Consider the following 13,692-nt stretch of genomic DNA (forward strand, 5'->3'; position numbering starts at 1 on the left):
AGAGTGATTTAAAATGGGTAAGTTTCAGATAGAAAATAAAATAGACAATGAGTGGATAAAACAGTTAATACACCAATTAGTTTACACTAGGCTATTTATGAGGTCTTAGCCAGGACATACTTAATGTAAACATGTGTAGCTTACCTTTGATTATTTGGGAGGCTTTCGTTTTCCCCATGGAAAATTTCTTTGCGATGGAAGAGTCTGGGAACATTCCAGCCACGCACTTGTTGAAATCATCAAAGAAAGAGAGGCTAATGTTTTTCTTAGCTATTAGCATCGCCATCTTCACCTCAGACCTAATCAGTGTTGCCAGATACTGCTGACGTTTTCCAGCCCAAAATATGTTCAAAACCCGCCAAAATGCACTTGAAACCGCCCAACTTGGGCGGGAAACCACCCAATCTGGCAACACTGGACCTAATCACTTGTTCAGCCTCGCCTCCGGACGGAGTTATGTAATTATTACTGATGCCTGTGTTAGGGTTTTGCTGGGATTCGAACCTGGTTCGTTGGTGTGATAATCCAGCAAACCCCCACTAGGCCACCAGGGGGATGACTCAAATGCAGAGGCGTGAGGCGGAAGTAGAAAAAGAATCAAAAGGTTTATTTAAACTATATACACTATATACAGGGCAAAACAAAAGACAAAAAAAAAAAAACCAAAGAGTATAATCCAAAAGAAAAGCAAAGTGCAAAAATTCAAAAGCTAAGAAGATCAAAAAACACAGTACAAAGGAAACTGGAGATAAACATAACAGCACAAAGACTCCGTGACAAGAGGACTGAACTCAGGGGTATAAATAGACAAACTAATTAAGGACACAGGTGAAGATAATTAGGCAATTAACACAAACACAAAACACAGGAACAGTGGCGGCCTCTAGAGGCCAAAATAAACACGACATGAAAAGAAAATAACAGCGGCCTCTAGAGGCCAAAACAGTCCTAGTCCTAACAGGACCCCCCCCTCTAGGAGCGTCTCCTGACGTTCCCAGGGCGATCCGGATGGGCCGAATGGAAGTCCCGACATAGTTCTTTATCAAGGACATCCCGAGCAGGAACCCAGCAGCGCTCCTCAGGACCATAGCCCTCCCAGTCCACCAGATATTGCAACCCGCCGCGGACCCGGCGGGAGTCAAGCAGGCGATTCACAGTGAACACAGTCTGCCCCTGGAAGATGCGGGGGGGTGGGGGGTTCCTAGGGGCAGGGGCATACGTAGACGTCAGTACGGGCCGTAACAGGGAAACATGGAAAGTGGGGTTGATCCTCAGAGTCCGGGGCAACTGGAGCCGGTAGGAGACAGGGTTCACCCTGCGCACCACCTTGAAGGGGCCAATGTAGCGAGGAGCAAGCTTGCGGTTCTCCACCCGCAGTGGAAGGTCCTTAGTGGACAGCCAAACACGCTGCCCAGGGCGGAAAGCGTGTGCAGGTCTTCTATGGCGGTTGGCCTGAGTCTGGTTGGTTCTGGAGGTCTGTATGAGGGTCTTCCTGACCTTGCTCCAGGTCTTGCGACACCGTCTCACATATTGGTTGACCGAGGGCACCCCCGCGTCCTCCTCCTGGTCCGGGAACAGAGGTGGCTGGAACCCGAATTGGCACTGGAATGGTGACAGCTTGGTGGCCGATGACTGCAGGGTGTTGTGGGCGTACTCCGCCCATGGCAGCCAGGTGCTCCACGATGTCGGGTTATCCATAGCCAGGCCTCGCAGGGTGGTTTCCAGGTCCTGGTTGAGCCTCTCCGTCTGACCATTGGACTGTGGATGAAACCCAGAGGAGAGGCTGGCAGTGGCTCCGATGACCTTGCAGAACCCGTGCCACACTCGGGAGGAGAACTGGGGCCCTCGGTCTGAGACGATGTCCTGTGGAAGACCAAAGACTCGGAAGACATGATTAAACAAAAGTTTCGCAGTTTCAAGAGCAGAGGGGAGTTTGCACAGTGGTATGAAGCGGCAGGCCTTGGAGAATCTGTCAACTAAGACCAAAATGACCGTGTTACCTTGTGACTCAGGGAGACCCGTGATAAAGTCGACTGCCATGTGGGACCAGGGACGCCGGGGAATGGTCAGAGGATGCAGGAGACCCTGGGGACGCTGTCGTGGGTTCTTGGTTCTGGTGCAAACCTCACAGGACAGGACAAATGACCTTACTTCCTTCTCCATGTTAGGCCACCAGAAGCGTCTTTTCAGGAAGTCCAGGGTCCTCCGAGCTCCCGGGTGGGCGGTGAGAGGGGAAGAGTGACCCCACTGGAGAACCTTGGCCCGGGCTTGATGTGGGACGTACAAGAGGCCTGGTGGCCCCGTCCCAGGACCGGGGTCCTGGCGTTGGGCTCGTCGGACAGCCTCCTCAATACCCCAGCGGACAGGGGCCACAATCCGGGACACAGGGATAATAGGCCCGACTTCATTCTCCCTGTTAGTGGCAGAGAACAGTCTGGACAGTGCGTCAGGTTTGGTGTTCTTGGAGCCGGGGCGGTATGAGAGGGTGAAGTCAAACCGACTGAAAAACAGGGCCCACCTAGCCTGTCGAGGGTTCAGTCTCTTGGCTTGCTGGAGGTACTCCAGGTTCTTGTGGTCAGTCCAAACCAGGAATGGATGTTGTGCTCCCTCCAGCCAGTGCCTCCACTCCTCAAGGGCCAGTTTGACCGCTAGCAGTTCTCGATCCCCCACATCGTACCGGGACTCAGCAGGACTCAGGCGGTGGGAGAAGTAAGCGCAGGGGTGCAGCTTTCCTTCCGAACGTTGAGAGAGCACCGCGCCGACACCACTGTCCGAGGCGTCCACCTCCACGATGAATGGTTGGGAGGTGTCCGGGAGAACCAGAATGGGTGCTGTGCAGAAGCGGTCCTTGAGGTCTTTGAACGCCTTTTCTGCCTGAGGAGACCAGCCATAAGATCCACCTGTCCCTTTGGTGAGGTCTGACATGGGTGCTGCCACAGAACTGAAGTTCCTGATGAACTTGCGGTAGAAGTTAGCGAATCCTAAGAACCGCTGAACCTCCTTAACGGACTTGGGAGTAGGCCAATCCCGGACGGCCAGGGTCTTGGCAGGGTCCATTTGGAGTTGGCCTGTCCGTACAATAAATCCCAGAAAGGAGACCTCGGGAACATGAAATTCGCATTTCTGGGCCTTGGCGAACAGATTGTTCTGTAGCAGCCTCTGGAGAACCTGGCGGACATGGTGGCGGTGCTCCTGCACAGTCTTGGAAAAGATAAGGATGTCGTCGAGGTAGACAAAAACATATAGGTTAATCATGTCCCTTAAGACGTCGTTGATTAGGGCCTGAAAAACAGCTGGTGCGTTGGTGAGTCCGAAGGGCATCACCTGGTATTCGTAGTGCCCAGACGGGGTGTTAAAGGCAGTCTTCCACTCGTCTCCCTGTCGGATACGGATGAGGTGGTATGCGTTCCGTAGGTCCAACTTGGTGAAGACGGTGGCGCCTTGGAGCAGGTCGAAAGCTGTGGACATCAGCGGAAGGGGATATCGGTTGCGCACAGTGATCTTATTCAGGCCCCTGTAATCAATACATGGTCGGAGCCCCCCATCCTTCTTGCCGACAAAGAAGAAGCCGGCTCCAGCAGGTGAAGTGGAGGGTCGAATAAACCCAGAGACCAGGGCATCTTTGAGGTATTCCTCCATGGCCTTGCGTTCTGGCTGAGAGAGTGAAAACAGTCTGCCACGAGGAGGGGTAGTCCCAGGGAGCAAGTCGATGGCACAGTCGTAGGCCCGGTGCGGAGGAAGAACGGCGGCCCTGCTCTTGCTGAATACCTCCTTGAGATCCCAGTACTCTGTGGGAACTTGAGATAACTCGGTGAGATCAGGGGGCTCGGCAGGAGACACAGGAGAGCTAGAGAGCAGACAAGAGGCATGGCATGCAGGGCCCCATTCCACAACCTGGCTTGTTACCCAGTCTATGCGAGGGTTGTGGCGAGTAAGCCAAGGAAGGCCTAGAATAACTGGGAACTCAGGTGAAGGAATCAGGTGCAGGGATATTTCTTCCTTGTGACCTTGAGACTGGAGGAAGACTGGAGAAGTAACTTGGGTGACTCTTCCATCACCTAACGCTTGGCCATCGAGGGCAGACACAGACAGAGGGACTTCAAGAGGTGCAGTAGGTATATTGATGCTTTGGGCGAAGTGAATATCCATAAAGTTCCCAGCCGCCCCTGAGTCTATCAAAGCTTGACAAGAGTGGACAGACTCACCCCAGGAGATGGAGACCGGGATGTAGATTCCTTGGCCAGGGAGTCCGGGAGAGAGGGTAGGCCCCGTCACAACCCTCCCTTGGCTGGACGGGGCGGTCCTTTTCCCAAGAGTTCGGGACATGATGCTCGGAAGTGACCAGGCTTGCCACAGTAGATGCAGCACTTGTCCCTCCTTCTGCGCTCCCTCTCAGATGCGGAGAGGCGAGTACGACCCACTTGCATGGGTTCTGGACAGTCACTGAAGGAGGTAGACGGTCTCCAGGTAGAGGTAGGGAGGCTGGGGGGGCTCAAGGCTTGGTGGCGTTCTCTCATCCTGTTGTCCAGACGAATAGCATGTGAGATGAGGGTTTCGAGGTCACTTGGGCATCCAATAGAGGCCAGACCGTCCTTGATGGGGTCAGACAGACCATGGTGGAAGGCTGACACCAGGGCAGTCTCGTTCCATCCACTTACTGCTGCGAGTGTTCGGAACGAGATGGCGTAATCTGCGACGCTTCCTCCTTGCCGGATGGACATGAGCTTTCGGGCTGCGTCGGTACTGATGTCTGCCTGATCGAAGACCCGAAGCATCTCTTCAGAAAACAGCTGGAAATCAAAGCACTCAGGTCCCTGTCTTTGCCAGATAGCAGTAGCCCAGGCTCGCGCCTTACCAGCTAATAAGGTGATCACAAAGGCAATCTTGCGGCGATCCGTAGTGTAGGTGGTAGGCTGAAGCTCAAAGGTGAGTTGACACTGGGTAAGGAACTCTCGGCACTCACTGTGCTTGCCGTCATACCTCTGTGGTGCAGGAAGGCTGGGTTCGCGAGGTGAAGAAGGCAGCATTGCAGGAGGCACTGGAGCAGGAGTGGGAGCTGGATCAGGAGCAGGAACTGGATCAGGAGCAGGAGATGCAGGCAGAGATGTCAGCTGTGCCAGGGTTTTCCCAATTTGCTGAAGCAGTTCCTCATGGCGAGCGAGGGCCTCACGTTGGCTGGTGAGCGTACGTCCATGAGCGTCTATGGTCGCGCCGAAGCGTGTCAAAGCTGCCATAATTCCCTGAAGGTTGGCCGGGTAGACAGTTGAAGCAGCCTCTGCTGAGTCGGTCATGACGGAGTCTTTCTGTTAGGGTTTTGCTGGGATTCGAACCTGGTTCATTGGTGTGATAATCCAGCAAACCCCCACTAGGCCACCAGGGGGATGACTCAAATGCAGAGGCGTGAGGCGGAAGTAGAAAAAGAATCAAAAGGTTTATTTAAACTATATACACTATATACAGGGCAAAACAAAAGACAAAAAAAAAAAACCAAAGAGTATAATCCAAAAGAAAAGCAAAGTGCAAAAATTCAAAAGCTAAGAAGATCAAAAAACACAGTACAAAGGAAACTGGAGATAAACATAACAGCACAAAGACTCCGTGACAAGAGGACTGAACTCAGGGGTATAAATAGACAAACTAATTAAGGACACAGGTGAAGATAATTAGGCAATTAACACAAACACAAAACACAGGAACAGTGGCGGCCTCTAGAGGCCAAAATAAACACGACATGAAAAGGAAATAACAGCGGCCTCTAGAGGCCAAAACAGTCCTAGTCCTAACAGCCTGAGAGGGCGGGGACGTGAATTCATGGCCCAACTTCCTGCTGTAAACTCCTGTCAGAGGCGCGTTATGAATTCTGGACCTACCGACTTTTATATAATGTGAAAATACGGGATATTTTCGGGAAAATAAAAAAACGGGAAGACAGCGGGAAATAAGTCAAAAGAAGGGATTTCCCGGGAAAAACGGGAGGGTTGACAGGTATGCTCTAGACACTGATGCTTGCTTGAGATGCATTCTGTATAAAAACACACACTAGTGCAACGTTATGCCGGCTTTGTTTGGTTCAGTGTAAACTACCAAAGCCAGCATATTGAGGATACTTTTGAATGGCAATATTACAGAATCTCTGTGTAAAGGGAGCTTATGGAATGACCAAAACCAAGATGCCTTTTCAAAGATTATGAAGACCTCAATATGTTGGAGACATTATGCAATAATTGCATGCACAGAAATATCCTTGACATCTTAACCCTTTGATGCAAAACATGGGTCAAAAGTGACCCAGCTGAGTTTTTATCTTCTATATCTTTGCAATAAATTAATTCCATCATTCAGTATTCAAGATATTCCTCAATTAACTTGTTTTTGATTGTCATACATCCTTATTTTATTTTTTCCTTTCTTACTTTTTGAATAAAAACCCTTTTTGTATCACTACCCTTCTAATGCACAACATGGGTCAAAAATGACCTGCATTCATTTTCCAGGTTATTTCATGTATGGCTGAGTGTTTCTATGATATACTTTTGAAATAAATTCATTTTGTCATTTACTTTTCCAAATATGCAGTAAATATCTTGTTTTTGTTTAGCACAAATCATCATTTTTATTTTTCCTTTCTTAAGTTATGAACAAGCACAACTTTTGTAATTCTACATCAAGTTTACACACATGGGTCAGAAACGACCCGCATGCATTTACTACAGCGTTTGGTGGGAACTGTGAATTGTGCTTGTATCAGACATTTCACAGCTCAGCACAGCGCCCTTTGCCCATCTAATGCATGGAAGTAATGTTTTTCAATTGTTCTAACATTACCTTAGAAAAAAATTGATTATGTTTAGGTTCCCTTGAGAGTGAGTAGATTACTTGTCAGAAAGTTACAAGTAATTACTATTAGCTACCGAGCTGTTGACATATTCTACTTTAGTTAGCTAATTTTATTGTAGTTGGCTTAGCTAACTACATAGTTAATAAATAAATAACTGGCCCCATTCACTGCTAAAGTAATTACTTGAAACAAATTATTATTATTATTATAGTATTAAGACATTTAATTTTAAATCACACTTGGATGACCCATGTGTAGTAATATAAAAAGTATTTTTGTTCATAAAGTAGGAAAGAAAAAATTAAATTAATGATTTGTGGTAATTAAAAACAAGATATTTAAAGAATACTTGGAATATTCAATCATAAAATACATTGATTTCAAAAGATAGAGCAAAGAAAACTCAGTCAGCATGAAATAACCTGGAAAATGAATGCGGGTCATTTTTGACCCATGTTGTGCATTAGAAGGGGTGTGCATATGTTTTGCATCAAAGGGTTAAAATCCTGGACCTTACTTTCAAAAATAACCCACTTTTTTTCTATTAATTTATAAAAAAAATTCAGTGATGATCGCACATATATCACATAAGTGTTTTCTGATGTGATATCTGTGTAGTAAAAAGTTAAGTTAAGGTCCTTCCCACGCCGTGTGGCACATCGGGCGGCGCCGATCTCCGTTTCCGCAGCCCTCGGCCTCTCGCCTATTACATAGCTAGGGTTGCAGTGGGGGGCTAGTCCTCTGGTAACCATGAGAGTTTAACTCCCCACTCGCATTTGTATTGCAGCGTGCCTTGCCAAATGGTAGTAGGTACCATTTTTATGATGGTCTTTGATATGACCCGACCGTGAATAGAACTCCCGATCTCCCGGCGGACACGCTACCACTAGGCCACTAGCCAGTGTAGTAAAAAGTAGTAAAGCTTTGTTTAGCTGTAGTTTTCTTCAGACAACAGCAACAGATGCTGGACATCTTTGCTTGGCTTCAGTATGTAAACATGAACAAAGTTTGCTTGTCCCCCAGGTATAGGGTAGTGACAGTTGCTAATGTAAATGTGACATCAGTGCAAGGGGACTATAGTGAGGGCCTGTTCTTCCTCCAGGGTCAGAGGAACCACAGTGGACATGCCACCACAGCTCACCCTTTCCCTCTCTCTCCTCACATCTACACCCTGCCTCTTTGCATGGCTGGAGAAGTCCTGCCACTTTTTCTGCCACAGATTCCTTGAATCAGTTTATGATATTATGCACCATAGAGGGTGATTGTTCTTAAATGTTTCAACAACTTTCTCATGCATTTGTTCACAAACTGGAGATCCTCAGCCCATCGTTGCTCCTCAAAGACAAGGCCATTCCTGGAGACTGATTTTGCACCAAATTATGATTACAATCACCTGTTGACATTACCTGTTGTGAATCACATCATTATTTAATTGCTTTACCTCATTACCAACCCTAAATTACCCATGTCCCAACTTTTTTTGGAATGTGTTGGAGGCCTGAAATGTAGGACCGGATGTAGTGGAGCTTCCATTCAAATGAAAACAAACATATGCAACAGATGATGTATTTTGATGTGTTTCAATTTCAATTTTATCACGAGAAGATAAATTTCTCCAAACTCACATGTATATTATTCTTTTTATTACTATAAACTACAGTGTGCTTTAGGGATTTATAGCAAACTGTTTTGAAAACAAAAGATACATGATTCATGAAAACACTGACTGGATTCAGGTCAACTTGTCAGATCCCAAAGGATTTCGCAGTGATTTCAAAATCAACATCACTATTTAGAATTAAATTCCTACAACTCATCATTTCTATTAATTCACTTTTTACACGTTTTCTTTCTCTTTCAGCTTGTCGCTTTTCTTGTGAAAGATTTCTTCGTCTTTCTCTCGCTCTTTCACATCTTCTTTCCTTTTCTTCCTCTGTCAAAACTCTCTTTCTCTTCCCGATTTTGACTTCATCTTTCTCTCCTTGGTTAACTTGTTCTGACATCTTTTTAAAGTTTGTATTAAAGTTTGTAAAAATGATGATTATTGTGTTGCACTGTTTGAGTTGTTCTTGGTGGAAAAAACGATAAATATGAAATTATCTGTAGATAAAAATAAGTTATGTAGGCATGCTCGCGCTTCTAGTTCCTGCCAAAATCAAACAGCCGATCAGAATCGCGAGGGGCGGGGACGGACGGACACAGCTGGGATCCCTGTGTGTCCATGAAAAATCAACTCGATGGGTTACCATATTTTATTAAGTATGGAACGCCGCTATTAACAAATTTAATGAAGTTGACCAGAGAAAATATGATATCTTGGGTTCACACTGTCTGTAATGAAATACAAGTCAAAGTAAATTTAGCAATCACTGTTTTTGTTTTTTGTTTTTAATTTGCATTTTCCTTATCATCCCAAGTTTTTCTGATTTGGGGTTTTGTAAGAAATAAAAATCTTCCACATAGAAGAATAAATTACAAGATAAATAAAAACTTTGAACAATGAATAAGCTCAAAATTCCTGTTGAGGGCGGCCCCATGTGGACAGTTGGGGGTCGCGCCTGGAGTACGCTTTGGACTCTTGCAGTGGTGCTTTTGTGGCTGGGGACTGCAGTTGACTTGCTGACTAGGACTGCAGTTGATTTGCTGACTTTGGGACTGCGGTTGTTGTGAACGGTTTTGCACTTGGGTTTCCGTCGGTGGGGGGTTTATAGCATCAATGAAGCTGACTTTATGTTAGGACTGTTAATGTTATAGTCATGTTATCTGTTGTTGCCTGGATGGGGATGGGTTCTCTTTTGAGTCTGGTTCCTCTTGAGGTTTCTTGCTCATGTCGTCTGAGGGAGTTTTTCCTTGCCACCGTCGCCACAGGCGTGCTCATTGGGGATAGATTAGGGATAAAATTAGCTCATACAGTGGTGCTTGAAAGTTTGTGAACCCTTTAGAATTTTCTATATTTCTGCATAAATATGACCTAAAACATCATCAGATTTTCACACAAGTCCTAAAAGTAGATAAAGAGAACCCAGTTAAACAAATGAGACAAAAATATTATACTTAGTCATTTATTTATTGTGGAAAATGATCCAATATTACATATCTATGAGTGGCAAAAGTATGTGAACCTTTGCTTTCAGTATCTGGTGTGACCCCCTTGTGCAGCAATAACTGCAACTAAACATTTGCAGTAACTGTTGATCAGTCCTGCACACCGGCTTGGAGGAATTTTAGCCCATTCCTCCATACAGAACAGCTTCAACTCTGGGATGTTGGTGGGTTTCCTCACATGAACTGCTCGCTTCAGGTCCTTCCACAACATTTCGATTGGATTAAGGTCAGGACTTTGACTTGGCCATTCCAAAACATTAACTTTATTCTTCTTTAACCATTCTTTGGTAGAATGACTTGTGTGCTTAGGGTCGTTGTCTTGCTGCATGACCCACCTTCTCTTGAGATTCAGTTCATGGACAGATGTCCTGACATTTTCCTTTAGAATTTGCTGGTATAATTCAGAATTTATTGTTCCATCAATGATGGCAAGCCGTCCTGGCCCAGATGCAGCAAAACAGGCCCAAACCATGATACTACCACTACCATGTTTCACAGATGGGATAAGGTTCTTATGCTGGAATGCAGTGTTTTCCTTTCTCCAAACATCACACTTCTCATTTAAACCAAAAATTCTATTTTAGTCTCATCCATCCACAAAACATTTTTCCAATAGCCTTCTGGCTTGTCCACGTGATCTTTAGCAAACTGCAGACAAGCAGCAATGTTCTTTTTGGACAGCAGTGGCTTTCTCCTTGCAACCCTGCCATGCACACCATGGTTGTTCAGTGTTCTCCTGATGGTAGGCTCATGAACAGTAACATTAGCCAATGTGAGAGAGGCCTTCAGTTGCTTAGAAGTTACCCTGGAGTCCTTTGTGACCTCGCCGACGATTACACGCCTTGCTCTTGGAGTGATCTTTGTTGGTGGACCACTCCTGGGGAGGGTAACAATGGTCTTGAATTTCCTCCATTTGTACACAATCTGTCTGACTGTGGATTGGTGGAGTCCAAACTCTTTAGAGATGGTTTTGTAACCTTTTCTAGCCTGATGAGCATCAACAACGCTTTTTCTGAGGTCCTCAGAAATCTCCTTTGTTCGTGCCATGATACACTTCCACAAACATGTGTTGTGAAGATCAGACTTTGACAGAACCCTGTTCTTTAAATAAAACAGGGTGCCCACTCACACCTGATTGTCATCCCATTGATTGAAAACACCTGATTCTAATTTCACCTTCAAATTAACTGCTAATCCTAGAGGTTCACATACTTTTGTCACTCACAGATATGTAATATTGGATCATTTTCCTCAATACATAAATAACCAAGTATAATATTTTGTCTCATTTGTTTAACTGGGTTCTCTTGATCTACTTTTAGGACTTGTGTGAAAATCTGATGATGTTTTAGGTCATATTTATGCAGAAATATAGAAAATTCTAAAGGGTTCACAAACTTTCAAGCACCACTGTACACACAGTAAAAGAAGGCTAAATTAGTCTAATCCATCTAATCCATCCATCCATTATCTATACTTCTTATCCATCAGAGTCATCAGGGAAGCTGGAGCCAATCCCAACTGCCTTCAAACAAGAGATGGGGTTCATCCTAGGCAGGTCACCAATCTATCACAGGACTAACACAGGAAATCAGCCATTCACACTTCAGCACCATTATTTTTGACAGCCAGACACAGTGTAGTCATGGAGCAGGGCTGTCTGATCACACATGCCTGGAGCAGCATAATTGGTACCTTAATTCACTGATTAAGGGCCTCCAAGTCACCACCCAGGAGCTGCTGCAACAACAAGCCAGAGCCTCTTCTCTCCTGGACTGCCTCCCAGACAGCCGCCAAGAGGCCCTTTGTCTGCTCCACAAGTTCACTCCGGTGGACAATGTGGACACCTACTTATACACATTTGAGCAGATGGCATATGGGGAAGGTGGGCCTGAAGAAGAATGGGCCCAGGCTCTGGCTCCCCTCCTCACAGGAGCAGCCCAATTGGCCTACTTCTGCTTCCTGCTGGCCTCAGCAGAGGACTACCCACTCCTGAAAGAGCAAATCCCGAGGTGCTGCAGGTTCTCCATCTGCCAGGCCATGACGGAGTTCCACCACTAGGTGTACTGGGCTGACATTAACCCCCACAACCAGATGGACAAGCTGCTAAGGACCACCAAGCTCTGGCTACAGCCCAAACAGCACTCAGCAATGCAGGTTGTAGAGTGGGTCTCTGTGGACTGGTTCCAATGGGCACTGCCCCCAGAAGAGTGCATGGTCATTGGAATGAGGGCAACCCAGCCACCCCCTGAGCTGTGATGGGCCCTTGAGTGTGCCCTTATGGCTATGGACCTTAGCAAGCAAGAGACTGTAAGGACAAGGCCGGGAGCTGCAGTGACTCCTTCCTCCACCTCCTGGACCAACACCCTGCTCCTTCTCTGGCACCCTTTGAGCAGCCCATGCCCACTGCACTCAATCAACCCCCCCCCCCAATCTGGAAACCATGGCTCGATGGCTGTGTCATCCACTAACCCACCAGACCTCATCTCCTGAGTACCCCTGTGCAGGTAGAGGGTCAGCCAGTGAAAGCCCTTGACTCAGGCAGTACCATCACTCTGGTCTGGCCCTTGATCCTACCTGTAGCTGCAGCACACCACAGTACTATCAAGGTTACCTGCATGCACGAAGATGCACAAGAGGTGGCCACTGCTCATGTCAGAATCGAGGATGAGAAAGGTGAGTGGAAATTGACTGCTGGTGTGGTTCCTGACATCCCTGTCCCTCTTCTCCTAGGATGATACTGGCTCAGGTTCCCAAAGGAACTGCCTGCCACCCAAAGGACGAGGTGACAACAAACACCTCAAAGGCCAGTGGACTGCACCCCGCTGCTCCAAGATATGTATCTGACTGGGAATGCACACCTCTAACCCACTCTTGTGTAAGTACATGACATGCAAAGGTAACTTTGAGCAGGAGCAAAAACCAGATAAATGGCTCAAGAACTGCTGGGGCCAGGTATGCTTGGTAGAGGGAAAGGACCATGCACATACTCCTCAGGACTCCCCAGCACATAATTCCTCATCCATCAGATCCTCCTGTACCAGCACACAGAGTGGTGAGGCCAAGAAGTGGACCTGCTGGTGGTCCCTCACTTCAAGGTGGACCTCATCATGCACTTGGCTCACTCCAATCCCTAGGAGGCCACCTGGTGGGGCAGAACACTTTGGAGAAAATCAAGGATCGCTTTCTCTGGCTGGGGATGAACATGGAAGTTAAAAACTTCTGCTAACACTGCCTCCACTGCCAGCATACTGCCCTGCATCCAATTTGCACCTACCCCACTCATACCCCTGCCCATTATTGGTGTTCTCTTTGAGTGAGTGAGCATGGATCTGGTGGGTCCCTTTTCCAAGTCTGCCCAGGGTCATGAACACATCCTTGTCATCATGGACTATGTCACCTGCTACCTCAAGGTGGTCCCCCTACAGAAGGCCACCTCCAAAAACATCACCAGGGAACTTATTCTGCTGTTCTCCTGCATGGGGCTCCCCAAGAACCTATTTACAGACTAAGGTACATTTCCAAGCTCATGTCTGATGTGTGTCAGTTGTTGCAGGTGAATCAGATCCACACCTCTGTGTACCACCCCAGACTGACAGACTGGTTGAGAGATTGAACCAGACCCTGAAGAGGATGCTGAGATGGACCATGGATGAAGACGGCTGGAACTGGGACCTCCTTTTCCCACATGTCCTGTTAACAGTCAGGGAGACCCCTTGGGCATCAATGGGCTTCATGCCCTTCAAGCT

This window comes from Neoarius graeffei, chromosome 3 (genome assembly GCF_027579695.1).
Source record: "Neoarius graeffei isolate fNeoGra1 chromosome 3, fNeoGra1.pri, whole genome shotgun sequence".
Classification (NCBI taxonomy): Eukaryota; Metazoa; Chordata; class Actinopteri; order Siluriformes; family Ariidae; genus Neoarius; species Neoarius graeffei.